General features: G+C 43.2%; 1 protein-coding gene across 2 annotated transcripts in view; it reads right to left on the bottom strand.

The window, feature by feature from the left end:
- The window catches only part of MEGF10 (multiple EGF like domains 10), a 173,354-nt gene extending 149,519 nt beyond the window's left edge, over positions 1–23,835 (bottom strand). For both annotated transcript variants that reach the window (XM_028530034.2, XM_036020709.1), the window contains exon 1: positions 23,244–23,835. The gene's annotated coding sequence lies outside the window, so the exon portion shown is untranslated. The remainder of the gene's footprint in view (positions 1–23,243) is intronic.
- Positions 23,836–24,706: the final 871 nt, after the last annotated feature.

The raw sequence follows: 24,706 nt of genomic DNA, 5'->3' as shown, positions 1-24,706 counted from the left end.
CCCACCTGTATTTTTCCTGGGGTCACCCTACATAAGCTATAAAGCAATCTGGGATAGTGCTACTTGTGCTAGAGATACCCAGGCAAAGCATAGCTGTAAATCTGGGCTGGCTACTGCTAGTGCATGGCCTGGGACTACTTTAGAAAGATGTATGGAGACTGGAGACTCAATGAAGCTGGCTGCCACCTGTTTAATAGGATTTAGGTAGTTGTGAAGCATGAGCCAATACCTGCCATTCGTATGGAAAAGTCAAGATTAACAGTTTGGGTGGGCCAGTTAGTTGGGTGGGATGGAGTCTCAGGGGATTTTCAGGGCAAGGCAAACAATGTTAGCCAGGTTGATGAAGTCTCAGGTAGGGTACCTGCCTGCTGGCTCTGTGGCTTTGTGTGGGGAGGGCTCCGAAAAAGGACAATGGCCTCTGCCAGCCCTTCTGTCTGGGAAAAAGTTGTTCCCTAGCTCTAGCCTGGATGCCAGACACTTCAGTTCATCCCTGTATGGCACTGGTGCCTTTCAAGCTGCTACCCCAGTGCTGGAGCTCAGAGGGAGTGAGTCTGTGTGTGAGTTCTTTAAGAGGAAATGCTTGGGACTCCAGAAGTTTCCCACTGACTCAATCCCTGCTAATTTTTGCAGCCAGAAGTTATGAGGACTTATCTTCCTGGCACTGGAACCCTGGGCTGTGGTAGAGCACTGCTGTGGGGCTGAGACTCCTTGCTCCCAAGATATCCCTCCCGAATTTTTATGAGGGACCAGCCTGTTCCATGCCTCTGCCCCTCCTAATCAGTCTGGATGGATGCAGGTTCTTTAATTCCATAGTTGTTAGACTTTCATTCAACTCGATTTCTAATGGTTCTGAGTGATGGTTGTTCTATATTTTAATTGTAATTTTACAATTAAATTTTATAATTTCACCTATGCTGCCATCTTGACCAGAAGTCACACCCCACCTCATTCAACTTTTTTAAATTGCAAAAAATCCAGACACCCATAGCTATCCACATCCCTGAGTGAGTTACTATGCAGAAAACAGCATAGGGACAATTATTGGCATAGAAAACCACTCGTCAGACCAGATATACAGGCAAGAAAGCCTCAGCAAGCAATCTGATCTCCGTACATTTACCAGGTGTGTTTACAGAAACACACAAGTACTCACCTACAGAAATTGTGACATATGAGCTACAGAAATTGTGACATATGGTTGTGACATAAGTAATAAGAAAAGACTAAAATATATATACCCTGTTAATATGTTCTGGAACAATCAATTATAAAGGACAATGTCCTTGAAGCATTCTCTCTCTGTGTTTAATTTCCTTTGTGAGGATGAGGTTGTAGAAATTCATGATGCACTACTCTGTTGTTTTTTTATACCAAGCAACATCCATGGTGTTTTGGATGTGTGGCTACTATTAGTGGAGATTTGTGTACAAACTTAACCCAGAAATAATGAGTGAAGTATGAGAAATTGGCAAGGAGGAAAAAGGACTTTCTAAGCTATCAGAAAGTCTTACCAACACTTAATGAAAGTAAAAGGAATACTTGGTGCTTTCTAAAAAGGAATGAACATTTACAAAAGCCATTGTCTGTGTGCTTGGACAAAGTGTGCATGGAACAAGTCTTTCTGTTCTTGGGATGGAGTCAGTTTATTAGAAGTTTGCCCCCAGGGCCTACCACTTTTCAACAATCTTTCCAGCTTGAGGGGGAAACGGGGGTTTTTGGAAACAGATCTCAGCCTCCTCAGACAAATGGCAGTCCTCTGTGGTGTCACACACGTCCTGCAAATCATGATTGCTGAAGAGCCCTCACAGATTCCTCAGACTGCTTAAACCTGGCCTTTCTCTCCTCGGCCCTGATAATATAAATGATGGAGGCTCTTTTCAAACTAAGCCTTTCCCTCACTCTCTCTTTCTTCTTTATCCACAAATGAGCCTTTGTGATCCCTTGAGAAGAGAGATAGCAGAGCATGGCAAAAAGGGAAATTAACTAGTTCTGGAATCATACAAAGGCCACTCTCCAAACATGTAAAAAAGGGCCATTTCAGAGCCAATTCCTTTAAAAATAAATGTCCACAAGTAATGGTTTTGTGGTATTAGAGAGAAAAGGGCTATATGTTAAAATATCTGAAAGCTTTTCTGAGGAAGTTCCATATTGCTTTCCATAGTGGTTGTACCAGTCTGCAGTCCCACCAACAGTCCACTAGGGTCCCCTTTTCTCCATAGCCTCTCCAACACTTGTTGTTTGTTGCTTTGTTTATGATGGCCATTCTGACTGGTGTGAGGTGGTATCTCATTGTGGTTTTAATTTGCATGTTTCTGATAGCTAGCGATATTGAACATTGTTTCATGTGTCTTTGGATTTCCTGTATGTCCTCCTTGGAGAAGTGTTTGTTCAAGTCCTTTGCCCATTTTTTAATTGGGTTTCTTGTCTTCTTAGAATCTGCCTTTCGACCCAGCAATTCCACTACTGGGACTATATCCCAAGAACCCTGAAACACCAATCCAAAAGAACCTATGCACCCCAATGTTCATAGCAGCACAATTTACAATAGTTAGGTGCTGGAAGCAACCTAGATGCCCATCAGTAAATGAATGGATCAAAAAACCATGGTACATTTACACAATGGAATTCTATACAGCAGAAAGAAAGAAGGAGCTCCTGCCCTTTGCAACAGCTTGGATGGAGCTGGAAAGCATTATGCTAAGTGAAATAAGCCAGGCAGTGAAAGACAAATACCATATAATCTCACCTTTAACAGGAACCTAAACAACAAAACAAAGAAACAAGCAAAATATAACCAAAGTCACTGAAATAGAGGACAGACTGACAGTGACCAGAGGGGAGAGAAGAGGGAATTTCAGGGGAGAATGGGTAGGGTTTACAGGAACAAATTTAAAGGACACACGGACGAAAACTAGGGGGAGGGTGGTAATGGGAGGGAAGTGGGGAGGGTTGGGTGGGTGGGCTAGAATGGGAGTAAAAAAGGGAGAAAACTGTACTTGAACAAAGATTAAAATTTTAAAAAAATGCAAGTAACTTTTCACACACACACACACACACACACACACAAAATATCTAAAAGCAATTTGGCAATGGTTTCTTAGATGTGGCACCAAAAGCACAAGCAACAAAATTAAAAAAAAAACATATAATTGGACTTTATAAAAATTAAAAACTTCTGTTATCAAAGGGTGTTATCAACAGGGTGAAAATGCAGCCCACACAATGAGAGAGTATATTTGCAAATCACATGTCTAATAATGGTCAAAATCCAGAATAAAAAAACAAAAATAAAAACCTACAACTTAACAACATTAAAGCAAACAACCTAACCAAAAAATGGGCAAAGAACTTGAACTGATATTTCTTTGAAGAAGATATACCAATGGCCAATACGCACAGGAAAAGATGTTCAACATCCATAATCATTAGGAAATACAAATCAAAACCACAATGAGATACTCTGGCACATCCATTAGGATGGCTATTATCAAAACACAAAACAGCCCTGGCTGACGTAGCTCAGTGGATTGAGCGCGGGCTGGGAACCAAAGTGTCCCAGGTTTGATTCCCAGCCAGGGTACATCCCTGGGTTGCAGGCCAGAACCCCCAGCAACCGCACATTGATTTCTCTCTCTCTCTCTCTCTCTCTCTCCCCCTCCCTTCCCTTTCTAAAAATAAATAAATAAAATCTTTAAAAAAAAACACAAAACAAACAAAAAGCAGAAAATAACAAGTGTTGGGGAGGATGTGGAGAAACTGGACCCTGTGCATTGTGGCCAGAAATGCAAAATGCTGCAGCTCCCCTGGAAAATGGTGTGGCAGTGTCTCAAAACATGAAACATGGAATCACCGTATGATGCAGCAATCCCCCCCTGTGTATATGCTGTAAAAGAGCTAAAAGCAGCGACTCCACCAGATTTGTACACCAATGACCAGAACAACATACTCACAATGCCCTGAAAATGGAAACAACACAAATGTCTGTTAATGAACGACCAGATAAACAAAGTGTGGCATATCCACACAGTACAATATCATTCAGCCTAAAAGAGAAGGACATACTGGCACAGGCTATAACATGGATCAACCCTAAAGACATGCTAAGTGAAATATGCCAGTCCCCAAAGGGCAAATATTGTATGATAGTATACATACATATTAAGCAAGGTATCTAGAATAGTAAATGCAGAGAGGCAGAGAGTAGGGGGATGGCTGTCAGGAGCTGGGGGACAGGGGGAGTTACTGTTAAATGGGGACAGAGTTTCAGTTCTGGGAGATGAAAAAGTTTTGGAGGTGGACAGTGGTGATGGCTGCACAACACTATGGATGTAGTTAATGCCACAGAACTGTACTTTTAAAAATGGTTATCACAGTAAATTTTACGTTATGTGTATTTCACCGCAATAAAAAATAAATATCTAGAAGCAAGCCAAGTCCTGAGGAGTAACAGATGTCTGCCCAAGAGGTAGGGACTCCTGCTTGCTGCTTTCTGAAACAAGTATTCACGTGTTCCCGGGATCACCCGTGGACTTGACATCTAGTCACTAGAATGTGAGTGTGGAAGGAAGCGAATGTCAGCAAGTGCAGTAACAGTGTGACCCTGTGCCCGCCCAGCCCCATCACTGCCTTCTCTGTGGGACAGTTGGCCAGCATGTCCCCTCTCAGCTCTCCTCGGGAGCTGTGAAACAGAAGACAATCGCTGAGAACTTGACACATAAACCAAGACAGAGCAATTTAACCATCTCTGGACTTGAAGCAAGCAGAAACGGAAGGGCAGCAGGCGTTTTGAAGCCACTGCACAATGTCAGAATGCCAGCTCCCCACTGCTGTCTGCCTGAATTCAAACTGTTGATTTGATTGTTTAACTTGGAATGAATGGCTTTAGGGATCTGGACTTGTGTGTGCTCCTTACTTTCTCAGAGAAAGTTCTAAGGAATTTGAGGATTTAGAGGACCTGGTCTTCCTCCATTTCCATTTTAAATTCTTCAAGTTGGATTTTCTGGGTCACGAAGTAGCTTTGCTTTGGGGTTTTATTCTCCCTCCACCCCTCTAATTGCTAATGAAGTTAAGATTACACAAAACAATGGTGTTTTGAGTCTAGAATCCAGATCTCAATCCCTTCTGGCAGGTACTCCTACAGACCAGTTGTTATTTAAATACCTATAGGGAGAAAAAAAGATTAAAAGATCAAGTCACGCTGCACTTCCCAACAAAGCAGGACACAGCTGTACCAGGGCTTCTGAGCAACTGCTCCGGAGGAGACAGCGAGACTTCTGTTGTCCTGCAGGGTCTGCTCGGGTCACGGCATGTGGCATGGATTAGAGCGAGCCCTGGCTCTCTGCTCCCAGGGCGGCGGGACTGGGGCTTCCACACCACACTCCGGAGCTGCGCCTCCACCATCACCTGCCACTCTTTTCAAGGTCTCTTGAGAAACAGAAGGGGATGGCAGATTTCACAACCTCTTAAAAGCCAACAATTTCTTTTCTATTTTAAAATATTTTATAAGTTTAAAAAAGTGAGTAAGAGAGAGAGAACAATTAATTTTTACATATGTTCCAAAAGATCTGTCATAAGGGGTGGAAGAAAATGTATCTATCATGGATAGAACAAAGATTTGGATTTGGTCTGAAGACAGCTTAATGTTGAGACTTAGGTAAATGTATGCTTTAAGAGGAGAGACTTCCTCCCTGGCAGGGTAGCCCAGTTAGTTAGAGCATTATCCCGATAGGCCAAGATTGTGAGTTCAAACCCTGGTCAGGGCAAATCCAAGAAGCAACCAATGAATGCATAAATAGGTGGAACAAAAATCAATCTCTCTCTCTCTCTCTCTCTCTCTCTCTCTCTCATTAATAAAATAAAATATTTTTAAAGGAAAAAAGAATTCCACAGGTGGGTGCTAAGCTGTATCTTACCTAACCGGGAGGCAACACAGAGGAAGAGCCCCAAGAAAACAGCTGTCCCCAGACTCATACTCTGCTTCTCTAGGGCTCAGCAGGGAGCAGAGAGAGCGAGCTATGTGTGTCACACAGTTATGCTTCTTCCATTTGGTATGTGGTTCTGTGGCCAGGCCAGACGCAGTTCAGGCAAAGCAGGGACTCTGCTCCAGGTGCTGCCAGCAGCGAGCCCTCACTGACCCCACTGTCACCCACCCACCCACTTGGCTGCGCCCCTGCACTCAGACCTGGACCCAGGCTCCCTTAGGTAAGTTCATGGAGTTGGAAAGGGCCTTCATGTTCTCTTCATCTTATAAATAAGGAAACAGACAGGAAAGAGTTCTGGGGGGGGGGGGGGGGTTAGGTGCCTAAGATCGAACTGTGACAGAAGCAGATCTCAAGACAAGATCTGCTGGCTCCAGAAGCAGTGACCTTTCATCCATTCTGGGCTGCCAGATGGAGTGCTGGGGAGAGAAGTTCGCTCCCTCGTTCTCACATTTGCTGGTGTCACTCAAGGACATACCAAAATAGTAATAAGTTCGATTATTACTAATGATGGATTAGTGAGGCTGGCCTCAAGACATGCATCACTATTAGTGCTTTTCACGGACATCGAGATTAGAAAACAAAAAATTACCTCAAATTACTTGTAGAATTGGTGCAATTCTACAAGAGGGCAGCTAGCTACACTCATGAGCAATGCTGGAACTTTAAACTTGGGTGATTCCACCACCCCCCTCACCTCGGCATAAAATACATTTAAGGTAGAACTTGAACGGAGCCCATGAAGTGAAACTCTCTAAAAATCCACCTCTCCTTAAGGATGTTTGCTTCCTCTGGACTTCTTTCCTCTGACCACGGGCTCCCCGTTGGGCCTTCAGCAACAATTCTAAGGCCTGACACGGACCAGACCACCTGCAAGCAGCTTCACTTTTCAAGCTGCTCCGCTGCCAAGAACCGTGGGACCAGAAAGAATGGGAGGGCGAGCCAGAGCACGCAGCTTTGTCTCAGCGGGCACAATGGCCAGAGCCAGGCAGAGGCCCCCTCATCTCCTCACGCCTCAGGGAGGACATCGTGGAGGGAACCACACTGTGCCTCCCAGCACACACTGAAGGGGCTCTGCCCGGCCTGGGCTCTGACCAGCGATGCACCAGCTCCTGGGCACAGACTGGGAAGCTGCTTTTGTTCTTAGAACTCAGTGACCAAATTCGGCTGGCTTCCACAGCCCTTCCTTTACCCACTGTTCTGAAAATCTGCCTGCCAGGCCTTGGTTGCCATCCCGTTCAGCAGTGGAGCCTGACACGCTCACCACCAAAGGAAGTACACAGCCCACACCACAGAAACACTGTGGTCTCCCTTACGTGCCAGCAAGTGAATCTATATGCCACTGGAACCCTAATTACATGGCCTGATTGTCAAAAATAGCACAAGAAACAAAAAACGTTCTTCCAAATTCTCTGGCTAGACAGGCATTTCCTTAGATCAAGCTTGAAGAAATTCTTCGTAAATAGAGGGAGTTAGGTGTCTGCCATACCTAAACTCTGGAAACATTCAGAAAGACCAGAGTTTTGTCTTTTAGGGAGAGAGCTATATATACATAAGCACATGAATTTCTAAAGCAAGCTAAGAGATCACTTTTAGAAGATCTCTGGATTTCTTAACAACACAGTATCTTCAACCATGGACAGCTACACTGTGAGGTGACAACTGGACCTGGAGGGTTGGCTTATAGGACACATAAAAATCAAACTCCACAGCGGTGGTGGGATGTGGTGGTGGGGTGTGGAGGCCCTCCCAAGGCCCCCAGTGGCTTCATAAACACGACTACAAGGCATCATTTACATACCGCCTTGAAAGAAGGGCAAGGATTTTTCTCTTTTGCAGCCCTAGTTTGGCTTACATTATAAGCTTTTTATTGTTGTTGTTTTTGAATGTCAGAAGAAAAGTGCCTTTGCTGCAGGCTGGTCTTCACTGAAATAAAAGTAGGCCATCTGGCCAGCTAAGCCATCTGGTCTCTGTACCTGAATGTTTGTCTGGGCTCCGGCGCAGGCGTCACCCTTCTAGAAGGAGGATGTCTGTCCTTGTAACAAGGAAACACCTCACCTCTCCCGGCCTAGGTCACGTGCTTCCTCGCTGGTGCGACCTCCATTACATCCCAGTCCCCCGCACCACTTTGATGCTGTAGCATCCCAAGAAGGAACAGCTGGAAGGTCATGTTCAAAACTTGAAAGTTGAATGTATAAATGGCCCAGGCTCTTCCCTACCTCATGTGCTCCAACAATGGTTCTCACTCACCACTGACTGCTGCACAGCCCACTGGCACCTCCACTGCAGGGAAGAGTATGTCTTGGGAAAGTTTTCCTCAAGCACTAATGCTGCCTGTGGCCTCACGGCTGTATGGTGGGAGACAGGGTCAAGGATTATCCATGTTAAGTGAGGATTAGGACTATGGGTCATATCACCTTTACATATTATGCTTATGTCCCCATAGTTCTGAATAATCTTGAAATCAGTCAGACCCACAGATATTTAAGTTTCTGTTCTATTTATGCAGCAAAGCTAACATATGGAATGGAAGGGCAGATAAAGTATTTCCCAGGTAAGGTCAAGTTAAAGAAGTTCATCATCACCAAGTCTTTATTATATGAAGTGTTAAAAGGACTTATCTAAGAAATAGAAGAGGATCAAAAACCATGAACAGTAAAATGACTACAAATTCACAACTATAAACAATTGAACCTAAAAAAATGAAAACAAAAACTAAGCAAACAATTAGAACAGGAATAGAATCATAGAAATGGAGATCATATGGAGGGTTTTCAGTGGGGAGCGGGGAGGAAAAGAATGGGGGGGAAGATACAGAGAATAAGAAGCATAATTGGTAGGCACAAAATAGATGGGAGGAGATTAAGAGTGGTATAGGAAAAAGAGGATTCAAAGAATTTATATGTACAAGCCATGGACAGGAACTGAGGAGGGTGGGGGATGATGGAGGGCTGGGGGGTGCAGGGCAGAGTGGGGATAAAGGGGGAAAAATTGGGAAAACTGTAATAGCATAATCAATGAAATATACTTAAAATAAATGAAAAGAGAGAAAAAAGTGTACATGTCTTGGTCTGCTTAAGCTGCTATAACAAAATGCCACAGACAATTTACTTCTTACAGGTCTGGGGGCTGGGGAATCCAAGACCCAGGTGCTGGACAAGGTTCACTTTCTGGTGAGAGCCCTCTTGCTGGCTTGCAGCTGACCTCCTTCCCTCTGCGTCCTTACAGGATGGAGAGAGAGCTCCGATGTCTCTTCCAGCAAAGGCATCAGTCTTCTTGGATTAGGATCCCACCCTTATGACTCCACTTAACCTTCACTGCCTCCTTACAGGCCCTATCTCCAAATACAGACAATTTGGGGGATAGAGCTTCAACACAGGAATGGGGAATAGGGTGGGGTGGGGGGGGCAGACACAATTGAGTCCATAACACTATGCTTGACCATTTGGGGATGGGGAAGGTAAATAAGACAGATCCTGGTGCTCAAGGGCCTTACATTCTAGAATCAATTTATTCTACAAGTAGAAAGGTCCTCAACATTGATGTAGTCTCTTCCCACAAGCTCCAGGGATTCCTTCCAGACACAATCCAGCAATGCGCTTCCTGATGAAGTGGTTGGCTATTTCACCCTAATCACAGAAAGGGACACAGAGGCACAGAGAGTTTGGGTGGCCTGTGGCACTCGAAATGAGGTGACGTAAAGAAATTAAATTTACACTGTGGTTGTGTCTCCAGAGGAAGAAGACCAGAAATGCTCAGGTTGGGGACATCAACCACATTCTTTATCACCAGACTCCTAATTCTGACAAGTACTGTTCACATAAAAGCTTTTTTAATTTTATTTATTTATTTATTTATTTAATTTTAGACAGAGGGGAAGGGAGGGAGAGAGGGAGAGAAACATCAATGTGTGGTTGCCTCTCACACACCCCCTACCAGGGAACCTGGCCCACAACCCAGGCATGTGCTCTGACTGGGAACCAGTGACCCTTTGGTTGGCGGGCCAGCACTCATTCAACTGAGCCACACCAGCCAGGGCAGATAAAAGTTTTAAAAGATTCTTGACTCAGAATATAGAAGAAGCATTATCTAGAAGCTTTTGCCCAGCAAATATCAGGACTGTAGTTGGTTAGAGAACCTTTGCTGTTTCCCTGAATTATGAAGGCGGAGTTTGTATGCCAATTAATTCACCAAGTTCAATATACAACATAGTATGACATATTAAAGACAGCATAGACCTAAGATGCAACATACCAGAATTTGGCAATAGGCTCACTGAATTAAAAACAGAAGGGTCTAGACAAATCTTTCTGTAGAAATTAATCAATCAGATACAAACAAGTAAATAAAACTTACTGAGCATTTACCATGTCAGATGGTGTTCTAAGTCTGTTTCACTTATCACAATGAAACCTCATAGCAACCCTATTAGAGGGCTACCATTATTATACCCATATACCTGATACAGAAACTGAAGTCTAGAGTAACTGGCATAAGGTCATACATCAAGCAAACACGGAGCAAACCAGGATTCAAATGCAGGGAATCTGGTTCTAGATCTCACATTCTAAATCACTACAGTACAGCACACCTCTGCCTTAACACCATTTATCCACTGGCAAAGCAGTCAGTGCTTGGAATGTATACCACAAGGCAAATCTGAGAGGTTGGGACCTTGTTTATCTTAGGTATTGCCCTACCTACACCCTAGCATAGAAAATCATATGGAACATAATAGATGCTCAATAAATATTTTTTGAATAAACAAATAATAGGTTGTGTTAGATTTAGTGAAATTCCTGCAATAGTTAGTCTCCTTATTGTCATTCCCATTTTCATTCCATTTTCTACTTCTATCATCCATGAAAATCCTTCGCATTGCCCTGCCTGGTGAATTTCAGCAGCTTTCAAAAGTTTTCCAACTTGGCTTCAGCCTATACTTCCAACCTTGTTTCTGGGTAATTCCATCATACAAACATCCACCCTGACTGTCTCTGCCTGCTCCTGCCTCACCCACCTTCGCCCCAGCCACATGCATTCCTACCAAGTGGAGTGCTCTCTCCCTCTTCTCCGGCTACATGGAGCTCACTTATCTTTCAAAATCTCATCTCTTCCATGAAGCCTTCTCACCAAAGCCACAGTCTTCACACCCTATTATAAGATGGATTCGCCTGAAATAAATCACCTGCTTCCTCCTCCTTTGCTGTTTCACAAAGAGACTGGCAACATGCTGAGGGCAGAAGCCATGCCCTCTCATTTGGCGTTCTCTCTAACACGGAGTAAACACTTGGCTCCCGGCAGACACATTATGAGCACAGATCAAATGGCTGAGGCAGACACAGCTCATTAAATGTAAAACACCTGCTTATGTTTTAAAAATAAAGGTAAAAAATTATAATTGAAGTAAAATCCACATAGGGTAAAAGTCATCACTTTAACCACATTGTGCAACCATTACCACTACCTAGTTCACTATCTAGTTCCAGAACGTCTCCGTTGCCCCGAAGGAAACCCCATGCCCACGGCACAGTCACTCCCCACGGCATCTCCCCTCAGGCCCTCGCAACCACTGCTTTCTGTCGCTATAGCACATAGCGGATATTTTACATAAATGCAACCACACAGTACATAGCCTGTTGTGTCTGGCTTCTTTTACTCAGCATTAAGTGTTCAAGGTCCATCCATGTCCTAGCATGTGTCATACTTCATTCCTTTTTACGGATCCCATTCCTACGGACATTCCCTTGTAGGGACATACATCATTTTGTGTAGCCAGTCTCCGGTCGTCAGCTGGTAGACATCTGGGTAGTTTCCACCTTTTGTTATCTTGAATAATGCTGCTCTGAACTTGTGTGCACAAGTTTTAGTTTGAATCCTTTTCATTCTGCTGACATCTTGCTAAGGAAAAACAAACTCATTAACTGGAAGCTTCATCCTTATTCTACAGTTGAGATAAATAATTTTTTAAAATAAAAAACTACCACCATTAAAACATAGTCATTCTCAGGAGTTAATTTAACTATTCTTGTATTATAGACTATTTTAAACTCCTTAGAGCTTTTATTGGGTTGGCCAAAAAGTCTGTTTAAGTTTTTTTCCATGAAATGAAAGACACTTTTTTATTTTCACCAATAACTTTATTGATTTGGATATTTTGAGTATGTTGGCTATGTCTCACATGGTGTAACATTAATTGTTCTCAATTAATGTCTGAATTTCATTGCTATCAACTTTAACTTGTCTGCCCAACCATGGAGCATTATCCAGCAAGAACTCTCCAGCACAAAACTTTGCAAATCAATTTTGACATGTTTGATCAGTCACAGCACCTTCTCCATACACTGCACAAATCTTTTCTTGCATTTCAGTTGTGTTTTTACCTTTCCTGAAATAACAAAGCATAATATCCCCCAAATGTTGCATATTTTCTTTCATCTTCAATATTAAAAAGGCTACACCAAAATTCACCAATTTTGGTAATTTTTTTAATGCTCGCTAATATGACCATTGTCACAATACAATGTAGCAAAAGTGTTTCAGACAACTAAGTTACAGACAGCTAAGTGCTATTAGAGTCATCTTACAGAAAAAAACAAATGGACTTTTAAGCCAACCCAATATTTTGTATCAGAGACTACCCTTTCAACTTCTGTATTTAATTCTAGGATCTTACTTAAGCACTAAGATGATTCTTTCATAAAAAGCATAAGCAGGTCTTATTCTTAGATGTGTTAATCTTCTTCACTATTTTAACATTTTTTGGTGTTATAATAATAACTGATATTTATTGAGTACTTCATATGAGCTTACCAGTATGCTAAATGTAACACTCTTTGAAGTACATACTGTTATCATTTCACAGGTAATGAAAAGAGGCTTCCAAGGCTTACTTAGGCAGCCTGCTGAAGGCCATGAAGCTTTAAGTGGTGGAGAAGGGGCCCTAACCCAGGTTGTTGCATTTCATACAGTCCATGACTCACACCATCAAAATCTCATCTCAACTCACCACTTTAATCATGTTTCCATGTAAATCAACAGTTAACTTTAAGACCGATGCCCAAAGGAAGTATGCAGAATGGATACTCGGACCTCGAACAGATGTGTTACCATAATTTCAAAACCAAATTCTCCTTCAGAAAAAAAAAAAGGCTGCTCCTCTTTTCTCCATTCCAGTCTACCCGCTTTGTATTATACCAGCAAGCCAGGATGTTCTGTAAGCACGATGACCCACACTGCTGATGACAGATGTCCTCTAGATAGAAAAGGGACCACAGCCTCTCTCATGCCAGAAGCACCGCTTTGCTGACAGGGCTGCCCCCCCCCCCCGCCCCCGGAGCACGCTGTGGCACTTGGACAGTGATGGCTGCAGTAGGAGAGAGAGATGAGCCAGGAGCCTCACACCTCACATCACCTTGTCCCAGTCAGAAAAAATGAGAGACAAAAAATAAAAGCCTTCCAACATTAGACTTCAGGAGATGTCATCTGAAAATTCAGAGAATAAAAGTTCAGAGAAATGCCCATGATCCACAGAGCCTTAGAGCCTTTCTCTGATGTTTCTGGACAGATGACAATAAATGGGTGGAGGCTAGAGTGTAGAAATGAGAGTTGCAAGTTGGCCAACTTGGAAGAGTGTTCGTGTTTTAGGTCTAAAGACCAGGTCTCTGCTAACACTCTTGGCCTCTTAGGCACTGAATTTTCTGTCTAAAAGAAGTGAAACAATCCACTATGATAGTGCTGGCCCATGCTTTCTGACATAAAGCTCTTTCCGCTATGGACGTAAGGGCACATTTGTGGATATTTAAAGCTCTAGGCCCTCCCAGGCCCTCTAAGCCCCAAATTATCTGACAGTTGGGTTTCCCAGAATTTATCATTTTCCATCATTGCTAGAGCTTTAATTCTACATTAAACACGATGCTTTAAGAATTCTTGACCTTTTACTGAAGTGTAAAATACACGCCAAGAAAGAACAGAAATCAAAATGTAACGTCTCAGTACACGTTCACAAAATGCACACGCCCACACAACCAGCACCCAGGTTAAACGGAACAATGTTAGCCCCAGGAGCCCTCCTGGGACAGGGCTCTCACTCCCACACAACACTTAGTCCCAGCAAGCAGCCGTGCCTAAAAAGCATTAGTATTAAATGTGCTACTTGGGAGTAAAAGACAACATATCACTTCTCTGTTTTTTCAAGTAGAGCACAGCCCTCATCCCTCACAGCACAGAGGCAAGAGCCTCTCTAAATCACAGGAACGAGCCTCGTGAATAGGCCTAATGACAGTGAACGGAAAATTAACTAATCAGAAGCATGTTTAACACAATCCAATTGCCACCTGCAAAGAACGGTCTCCTTTTCGCCTTCTCCACTTCAAAAGCATCTATATCATCGGTAAAACCAAATATCCACTCAGTAAAGTATAAACAAACAGCGAGGAAAGGGGGGAGTGGAAACATAATGAAGAAAATAAAGCCACTTGCCTCTCTGCAATCCACTTGCTTCTCCTTCTTTAATGGGTTTGCAATGAAAGTCTATAATCAAGGTGCAGTGATAGACTTAATTACACGAAGCTCTAAGTGACCTCAAGCAAATCACATGTTGCCTTCTCCTGGGTACCAACTCCGTTAAGGCTAATACTCCCAGTCAGAAAACCTCTCATCTGAGACAAAAGGATTCCTGCGGCAATGAGCACCAGCTGCCTGCGCACGGTGAACGGGCTCTCGACAGCCCATTACATCCAGAAAAGGCTTTCTCCACTCTGCACCATTCAAGGCTGCATTCTGTGCTTAACTTTTCTTTTTATTTTTTTAAAGCCACTTACAAATATCCACAGGAACTAGGGACTAAGTTTCCCTTTGAAAGAAACCCAGAGGCAAAGGCTGAATGAATGACATACTTTTCTTCATAAAGGGGATAATCAGGCTAAAAGAACAATCCTGGGCAAAAAAAAGTCTGCGACCTTCGCTGAGGCTATGACCTTGAATATATGAATCTTCTTCTGACACAAAGAATGTAGCTAATTGTTAAGCTGCAGATTGGGTCTTTACAGGAAGTTTGAAACCCTTTTCCTCCAGGGCTAGAGTCCAGTTCGGAGTTGGGGGTGAGGAGTGGCGTCCATGACATCTGGGCCGCCGCCCCCCAGCCTCGCTACTGTCCAGCTAGATTAGTAACTTTCTAATGAATCTAACTGTATTTCAGTCAAAAAAAAATTGTCAGCTTCAAAACTGATATCTGAATCTAGATTCCAAATGAAATGATTAATACATCGTATATGTGGTGACTACCCAACAGCAAAGAATCATTCTCGGAGGTTACAGGCCTTGGTTTAGATGGATTTCCAGAGCAGATACTTGTCTTTGATGGACCTGTTGAAAAGAGGCTAAGAAATGTACTTTTGCCTGTCATAGACAGAGGAAGATCTTTTTTATTTTAAAAACAATAATAAAACTCTGCAATTAGGTAAGTCAGCGGCCCTCATAGGAAATAATTCTTCCTTGGCCAAAGATCAGTCGGGAGTTCTCATAGACTTCTGCCCCCCTAATGCCGTGTGGCATGCTTCCACACCAGCAGATTAATGATGCTTCCACAAAATTATTTTTTTCCCTCCCCAACTCTACCTCTGACCCTTTGCTGCAAGTAGTTTAATTCTGAAAGGCCTTGACCTCCTTTCTGTGTCTCTCTGATTCAAGTGTGTCTGTTTCCTTGGGGCTACCAAGCTCAGTTGGACGGCTGGCCAGAGTAGAATGGAGCATCAGCCAACCCCAGAACAATGGGCCCCTTTCTCGGGCTGTCACATGAACAGCGTTGCATTACAGCCATTGTCCCTCCAAGCAGAGACCAAAAGGCACGGGTTCTCACAGACCAGCTATTCTCTGTGACCTACTCTCACCAAGTCACTAAAATATTGAAAAAGAGAAAAAGGAAAAATCGTGCCTTCTGAGCAGAGAAGATGAGTCCTAACACGGGTCGTGGTGATTCCATGCACCACTTGTGTCAGGATGCCTTGTTGAAAACACACACCTTTGGACTCCACTGCACCCCTTCTGAATCCAAATTGTCAGATGGGAGCCAGTATCTGCCAGTGATTCTCAGGCCCCTAAAGTTTGAAAACAGGCTAAAAGGAGGCCTCGAACATTTCTATCCTCACTAGTGGACTGATTTTGCACATCTATCTGTTCAAGGGATGTACAGGAGATGGGGGAGTTCTGAAAAGGCGAGTACTTTATAACATGGTAATCACACCTCACTGTGGGGGAAAACACCAGGGGAGAAGGTAGGAGAGAAAGATGAGGGCACCACGGAATGTGGGGAGACAGGAAATGAAATAACAATAATAACAACAACAGTGGGGTCCGGTCAGTGATGAGCAGAAAGAAGGAGGTGCAGGGAGAGAAGACTGCTGAAACAACCTGGAAGAAGCTGGAGCCTTCAGACAAGGGTGGATGGTGAGAATTTTCTTCAGAAATGCAAGTTCCAGTGGTGGGATGGACAGATGCCTCTTAAAAAAACAAGCATGTTTAATATTCAGCTTTAAGAGGTGAACTTCCTCCACAGTCCCAAGGCTTGTTGCCAGCTACTTCAGAGCCACGTGTTTGGTAGTATTTTATGAAGTCAAGGAGATGTGAGGTGATATCCATGGTGGGGCGGACCACTCCATGCTAAAAGAGACAGTAAAGTGGTGTGGCAAGATCATCTTTAAATTAAACTTCTTAAGGGAAAATACAAACTCAGAGTTAGCTGATGCTAGCAGAAACATGAGCCCTGTCTCCACTCCCGCACCCAGGAGTCCCGTGGTGGCTGAAAGAAATAAGTTTTCTCATTTCACACCTTTGCATGAAAAGGGGGCTCAGGTTTTCACTTGAACTTCCATAGGGTGCCCCAAACCACATCTGGTATATAGAATAAAACTGTAGCAGTGTAAGATGAGGGGCTCCTCTAATGCCCACAGAGCTGTGGGAACAGGCGGAGTCCAGTCTGATAGCCCCATGTGTGGCTGTCATAAAGCAATTCTCAAACGTTAACTCACCCCTCCTGCGGTACAGTTTAATCGCTACTGCTTGAAGATTTCATGCAAATTCCTGCAGCCACATGTTTGATGAGCTCACTCCCCTGTTTAATATAACCCCATCTACTCAAATCCTCTCTCCTTCAAGACCCCACACTACCAGGAAAGCCCCGAGCACACAGAGTCCTCTCTCTGGAATGAGCCCTCTCGGACCTGCTCTCACAACTGCCCACTCGGTCCTTACTCCCAGTCTCACACAGTCAGGTGTATTTTATCTTTTTTGGTTTTTTTAGGCAAGTATCATGGTAATTCCACATAGTATTTATCCCTATGCCCTGTACACCTAATAACTGATGGAGCAAAAGTAAAACTCAAACCAATTACTTTTTGAAAGAACACAAAAGAATAGGTTATCTTCAATTGCTCGTCTTAAAAATAAAGTGCCCTTCTGAAGATATCGATGAAGGTTTAAAAAAATTTTTAAACTTTTTCATTTTGATTGTAGAAATAATCTCTTGGGCCCAACACAGAGATTTCATATTTCTATTTTGTTCCTTAAGGACAAGTTTAATTTGTGTTTTTACTTTCAATTTGCCATCAAAATTTTTTTTAAAGACGAATATAACTCTTTACCAGAAAACATTTAAAAGATCCACTACGGGAGTGACCACCTGTGGCGAGGCTTTAGAACTCACCAAATCTGTGCAGCAAATCCAGGTCAGCCAGGATGTTAACGACAAGGCACTCAGTCACTCTCTAAGATGAGGTCTCCTTGCTCCCAAAGATAAGATGTGTTTAACAGATGCTAATATCCTGCACATGGACCTATCAAGATGAGGCCTTCCATGCTGAAATATTGTTTTCTTTGTCTTAGAAAGGAGGAAGGGTATAATTTATTGCCCTCTGAGTAGGAAATTGAGGTGGTTGAAATGCTTTACATAGTTTCTTTATCTAGGAGTATAAATCACTGGAAATGAAACAATAGAGGAAATCATTAGAAATGAACACTGTTAATAACAGGATATATTAGCACATTCACACTTTCCAGAATGGCTAATGGTGCATTATCAAATAACATCCATGCGACAACTTTCAATTGTAGAAATAAAGTTGTATAAACTAAAGTTACACTGGTTTGTATCTTATTTTTATTTTCATCTTCATACTATGAGAATTCCTCTATTAATTAATTAACCCTTTGCAATAACTAAAAAGACAATGATCACAGCAAAAAATAATATTAAATTGGGATGGAAAGAAAGGCATGAGAAATATAAAATCTTGGGAAATTCAGATAGAATGGATGAATGAATGAAGACATTAGGAGATAAGAAACTTACAAAAAGTATAGCCAGATGTAGCTTAAATTAAGGTTAAAAAGTTCATTTTGGAAACAGAATTGAAAATGAAGACAAATCAACAGACCCAAATGAACCTTAGTTAATTCTTCAAACTAAGCTGATTTTTAGAATGAAATGCTGGATACACATCGTTGAGAAATTGGGATCACAGGCAGTTGATTGCTTTGTTTGGCATCCAAACAATCTGGTCATTTGTACTTCATGCATTAATGCTGTTACCTTCCTGCCCTGTTACATCATTGGAACTCTCATGCAGCAGCCAATGAATGAACTTTCTGATGTTGTTTATTTTATGGTAGGGCTGCCTGTGAGCTAGATACTCCATTTTTGCAGCAATACCATCTCTGTCATTATCCTATGTAGTTTTTGTTGTTGTTGTTGTTCATTGTTCCAATCTTATTGTATATTATTACCATTATTACCAAAAATGAGTAGGAAATGGGAAAATTTTTAAATTAAAAAATAGTAATTACAAGTGTTGTCTCATAACCTTAATGTAAGTTAGACAAAGATATGTTATTAGTCATGCCAAAAAATCTTTACTCAGAATCAGACATTTATTGAATTTGAACAGGTCAACTGTTATGCCAATAGAAATAATTTTGGAAATAACCAAAATTATAGAAAGTTAAAGACAGGAACATTAAGGAGAGGAGTAAACACCAAATGCTTTGTCTAAATGTCAAGATACAATTACAGTGAAATAAGCCAGGTGGTGAAAGACAAATACCATATGATCTCACCTTTAACAGGAACCTAAACAACAAAACAAACAAGTAAAATATAACCAAAGACACTGAAATAGAGAACAGGCCTACAGTGTCCAGAGGCGAGAGGGGAGGGAATGTCTGGGGAGAATGGGAAGGGTTTACAGGAACAAGTATAAAGGACACATGGACAAAAACTAAGGGGGTGGGCATGGGAGAGAGGTGGGGAGGAATAGGGGGTGGGCTGGGATAGGAGTCAAAGACAGAAAACTATACTTGAACAACAATTAAAATTTTAAAAAGTGTTACTAAGAATTTTTAAAAAATAAAAGTAAAAAAAGATATAATTACAAGCTTCATAATATATTTGGCCCTCTAGGGCCAGCATTCCTTATAACATATAGGATTTTGCACAATCAGTCTTTGGGCCAATTTTTAGAAGTGCATTCTGTACAAAGGTAGGAAAAACAGTACGGAGCGAGTCGCCATGTTTTCAATCAAATACAAAAACAAATGCATGGTATTTATACACTGAAAAGCACAGGGTGAAAGCTGCTTATTTTTGTTGGCACCGGCATTTCCATTTCTGTGCCCTGACACTGTCATTCACAGCCCAAACCACCTAGTCGCACGACACACTCAGGTCTTGTATCCGAGTGCCACCCTAGTGTTGGACATGTGACATTTATTCGGTGACCTCTGGCGTTTCATCGGAGTCTTCCTCGGATATTCTATCTTGTCCTTTCTGTCACTTTTCCACTCCACATTATTCATTTTATAGACTACGTCTAGCCAAATTGCAAATTCTTGACTGTCTTCTCCACAACCCTCAGTCCATTCATAGTGACGTCGCAAATACTCTGCGTGCTGAGGCTGCGTTAACTGGCAGTTCGTTCATTCTTTCTCCCCCTACCTTTTTTTAGACATTTATCTTAAAACTACTATGTGCCAGCCATTTGGATAAAGGCTTGAAATAAGAAATGATCATCTCACCGATCAGTTGGACAAATCTCCAGACAACAAATACAGTTGATTCAACATGATGGGGGACATTAAAACTACCTGCAATGTAGAATAGGAATTATGTGAGTTATCACTAAGTTTATATGAGAGGACTAGGAAGTGTTTCAGAAGAAAGGTCTTGAAGGAGAAATGGGTAGTAAAAAGTTGATTAGACAGAAAAGAGGAGCAAAGACGTTTCTGGCAGAGGGAAGAGCATAGACAGCGAGGTCGGAGGGGGAGTGAAAGCAGACAAGTATTCTCCAAGGTCAAGATCAATGGGGCTTAGACGCTTAGGGAACAGGGGAGCAGAGAAACAACCAGAGAAGACAGTCAAACCTGGCGTGTGTATCATGTTAAAGCGGTTAGGCTGTGTGCTATAAGCAGTGTTTCTCCAGCTGAGATTTGAGGTCACCTCCATTAGATTCACCCAGAATCAAGTGCAGGGTACCTGCTAGCTACAGATTGTGGCCCTTGCATCCCAGATACAGCCCTGGAATCCGCATTTTCATTCAGCTCCTGGGTGACTCTGACACTCACCATCTGGGGAGCTGCCAAAGGTTTTTAAACAAGGGAATGACGTGATCAGGTTTGTATTTTAGAAATATGCCTTTAAACCAAGGAGACGATCCTGAGGAAGGTGTTTCCACTGCTGCTAAATGAGCCTGTGACTTGGGTTTGTATTAGAATCGTCTTGGGGAACTTCAGTAAAACTGCAGATTTCACACCTTACCCAAGACTTACTGTATCTGAAGCAAAGCAGAGGGGGCTAGGATTTGTATTAGGCTGAACGATATGAAATTGCCATTTTATGTAGGTCAAAATGGTCAAATTTTGGCAATTTCTCACAATTCAATCTAACATTTTTAACAAGCCCCCTCCTTGCTTCTGATATCCATCAGAGTCTGAGACTGACTGATGAAATCCACACCGAGCTGAATGCTTCTCCTGTTTATTAATTATTACTGTCACTACTCACTTTGATTAACCTGCAACAATGGAAATGACATATTTATGTACCCAAAACAAATGTTTTTGAAAAAATGAAGTTTAAAAATAACCATCAAAGAAGTAAGGCTGCTGATTTAAAGATTTTAGAGCCAGAAGGAACACTAGACTATCCAGCTTTTTCTTCACCACCCACCCCCCCCCCACAAATTTCCTTGATGAAGTTGATGGGAGAAGTACTTTGCCATAAGTTAGAATGAATGTTTTTTCAACTCCTCAATGACACATGCTTTTCATTTTAACAGGTAATGAAATAAATGTAGCTAAAAAGTATTTGGGATTTAATTTATAGGTACTAGTATTACACGGAGTCCTAAAATACCTGAAATAGGATGGGGGGGATGGGTAGGGTAAATACTCGTGTGTGTCCATCTTTAAAATAAAGCCAATGAATTTAAATGACATAGAACCTAGAGCAGTGCTTGAAATATACTAGGTGCTTAATAAATATTATTGAATAAACAATTGGCCTCTTTAAAAAATAGGTTAAAGGAGATATATCAATGCAAAGAATTTCTAAGGCAGTGTAGTTTACACATTGTAAACTATGTATAGATTTTCTGCTTGCTAGCCTCACCCAATAGCCCTTTGGTCCCCAACCATGACCCCTCCTCTGTAAGTGCCAGACCTGTCACATGCACTTTCTTTCCTCTGATGGAGCCCCGACAGAAAGCAATGCAAAGGCCATGTCTCAGCTAAGTCTGACAGTACAGTCTGTCCTGGGTGGGGGTAAAGTGCACATGAGTATGGCCTTCAAAAGCCATCCGAAGAGAAACAATAGCTGACAATCACTGATAGCCAAGAAAGGCTATGTCATCCTAACACAGCAATAGCTACCAATATTAGCTTAGTAATAGTTAATACTTACTTGCTTTTTACAAGTTATCTGCCAAGATTGTTAGCACACCACATGTATTAAATCATTTCATCCTTTTAAAAACCCTCTGATGTAAGTAAGCGCTGTTATTATCCTTTTGAATTTATAGATGAGAATGGAGAGGTTAAGTAACACTCAAAATCACACACCTGGGAAATGCAGAGTTGAGAGATGACTCCAGGCTACCAAGTCCCAGATCTTACCATCTACTCAACTCTCAAGCTCAGGGCAGCAAAGCAAACAGGACCCTGCAAGCTGACCTCTTGCAGCCGTCAGGTCAGGAAGACGGCATTTCTGGTGACTAGGACCTCGTTCCAGTCTTTTCTTCCACAGAGAATGAAGCCTCTACAGTTGAGAAGACTCTACAAAAAGTGAGGCCCTGGACATAAAGGAGAAAGGCAAGGAGAACCACGAAGGAATGTCATTCTCCTCTGCCTTGTGGACAGCATGGAGAGTACTCCCTAAGAACTTCTGGACTGATCAAATCTCTAACTTCAACTTTCCACTAAGGAATTTGGGTCCTCACATAAGGATATTTCCTACAGAAGCATCAAAGATATCATTATACTTCATTGCTCAGTGGGATCATTCTTCCAGAAAGAAAAAAAGAGGACAAAATATTTCCCTAAACCAGGGGTAAAATCTTAGATCAAAGGAATTTAAAAGACCAGCATGAGGTAGATCTTTCTATGGCAACTGTGGCTTGAAAAATCGCCTCCCACCCCACCATTCCTTGAGGAGCCAGGCATGCACAGAAGGAAGAGAGCCCTCTGGTCTAAGTCACCCAGCCTCTGATTCTGACTCCCCTGCAGGATGCTGAGAACGCAAGAAGAGGGACTATCCCAAGTCTATCTGCACCATCTGAATATCAAGTACTGGAGAAAGAAAAGTTTAGAAACAAGTCGAGATCCCAGAGGAGAAGTGAAGCTGATCTCAAAAGAAGGCGCTGCTGAAACTAATTTCCATTCTCAGTCTGATCGCCCCACACCTCTCTACACCCATCAGGACACCTGTCATCGTGGAACAGAGAGGGCAACACAAGGGCAGAGATTCTGCAAAATAAAACACGTAATGGGATGTCTCCCCATGAAAAATACTACAAGAAGTTCCTACAAGCCCCCAAATAACAAGACCAAATGCAAGCAATAACAATAAGAGACATAAACAAACCAGACTGGGCCGGTCTCGCCCCACCTCACGCCGCACTTGGGTATCCTGGCAAAAGAAAATGTGCCCCCCGCCCGTGAGAAACCATCCAGCGTCCGGCTAAGGCCCAGTGGCTGCCAGAATCAGGTTTACCCAAATCTTACCCAGATCCTGAGATCCTGAGATTCGCAGCGCAACCCTTTTCCCCTGGTTTTCACTGAACACCAGCCGAGAAACAGAATCTGTCCCAAACAGAGCACTTGGCCTCCAAGAGGCGTCTCTGAAGAGAGTGATACTTGGCAGTCTTAGTTCAGATTCAAAGGTGGAGGCACCGAAGGGAGGCCGGTCTCGGTGCGTTTCCAGACCCGCAGTTTTGCGCACCAGAGAAAGTACTCGATGCAAACTTGAGTAAGGTTTTCCCAGTCTGGCCCGAGATGCTGGAGAAGGAAGGGAGTAACCCGAGCCGGGGCCGGGGCCCGGGTGCGAGCAGTTGCCGCTGCTGCAGCTGCTGCGGCCGGGGCAGTGACCGCTGGAGGGGGCGTCGCTTGGCGCCGCGCACAGTCCCTGCTGCAGCCCGCTGGATCCGCCGGCCCAACTCCTGCGCCCCGAACTTAGGTCGACAAGCTCTGAGCCGTTTCCACCGTCCGAGAGTGACCCGCCAATAGTCCGGTCCCGAAGTTGGCAAACCTTGGGGGTCACCGCATTGGATGGCAGAGAGAGTGCCGGTCTGCGCCCGTACCCACGAGCGCCCCCGGGTCAAAGTCCGAGAGCTGTTCTGGACCCTCTAGGAAGATTTGGGGGAGTGGGGACAGCAGGAGTGGACGGCACGCCCCCAGCAGTGCCAGTGAGGGAGTGCAAATGTGGGGCGAAGGGATGGATGGTGACCTAGCGGTAGCAGAGTGTGCGAAGCAGCAACGAAGTGGTCGGGAAGATGAGGCGAGGAGTTGGGGGGATGGGTAGGACTGAGGGAGCCGCTTCACAGAGGCGGGGCAGGGAGTGAATTCCCCAGACTCTCAAAACTGTCTCTGCCAGGCCTCTCGCGGAGATTACTTGGGGAATGGCTCCCTCTGCCGACTCGCCAAGGAGGTCTCGGGAGACCCAATCACAGAAAGTTAAAACCAGGGAAAGTCTTTCTCCATCTGTGGATTGGACAAGAGGTGAATTCTGGAGTCTACTTCTCTGGCTGTTCACCTTCCTCTTCCTTACTAAAGAATTTCTCTGCCTCTGGACGACCCAAGCAGGTACAAACTTCTAATTGCTGGAAAGTTCTTTCCTATGTTTAGCTGAATTCTCTCCAACCCCCACTTACAATCCCCCCCCCCCCAAAAAAAACCTTGTGCTCCACACCCACATCAAATGATCCTTTCCTACCAAGTTTCTCTTTCTTACATTAATATGATCCCTTTTTCTTTACAGAGACCTCAAACGCACCTCCAGTCAGTAATTTGACCTGGCAAACAGTCCCTGCTAAAAATTATGCTTGAATAGAATGAACATGTACGTGTTTGGAGTCTCACCATTCTCCTTGGTCATGCTGGAAACGAAAGGGGGAGACTGTGTTTTGTTTGTTTACCAGGTATCCTTGCCTCCTCTTCTGTTAACAGTACCTACGTTTTTCTCTGGGGAC

Source organism: Phyllostomus discolor, chromosome 3 (assembly GCF_004126475.2).
Source record: "Phyllostomus discolor isolate MPI-MPIP mPhyDis1 chromosome 3, mPhyDis1.pri.v3, whole genome shotgun sequence".
Classification (NCBI taxonomy): Eukaryota; Metazoa; Chordata; class Mammalia; order Chiroptera; family Phyllostomidae; genus Phyllostomus; species Phyllostomus discolor.
This window is presented reverse-complemented; position numbering and strand designations above follow the sequence as displayed.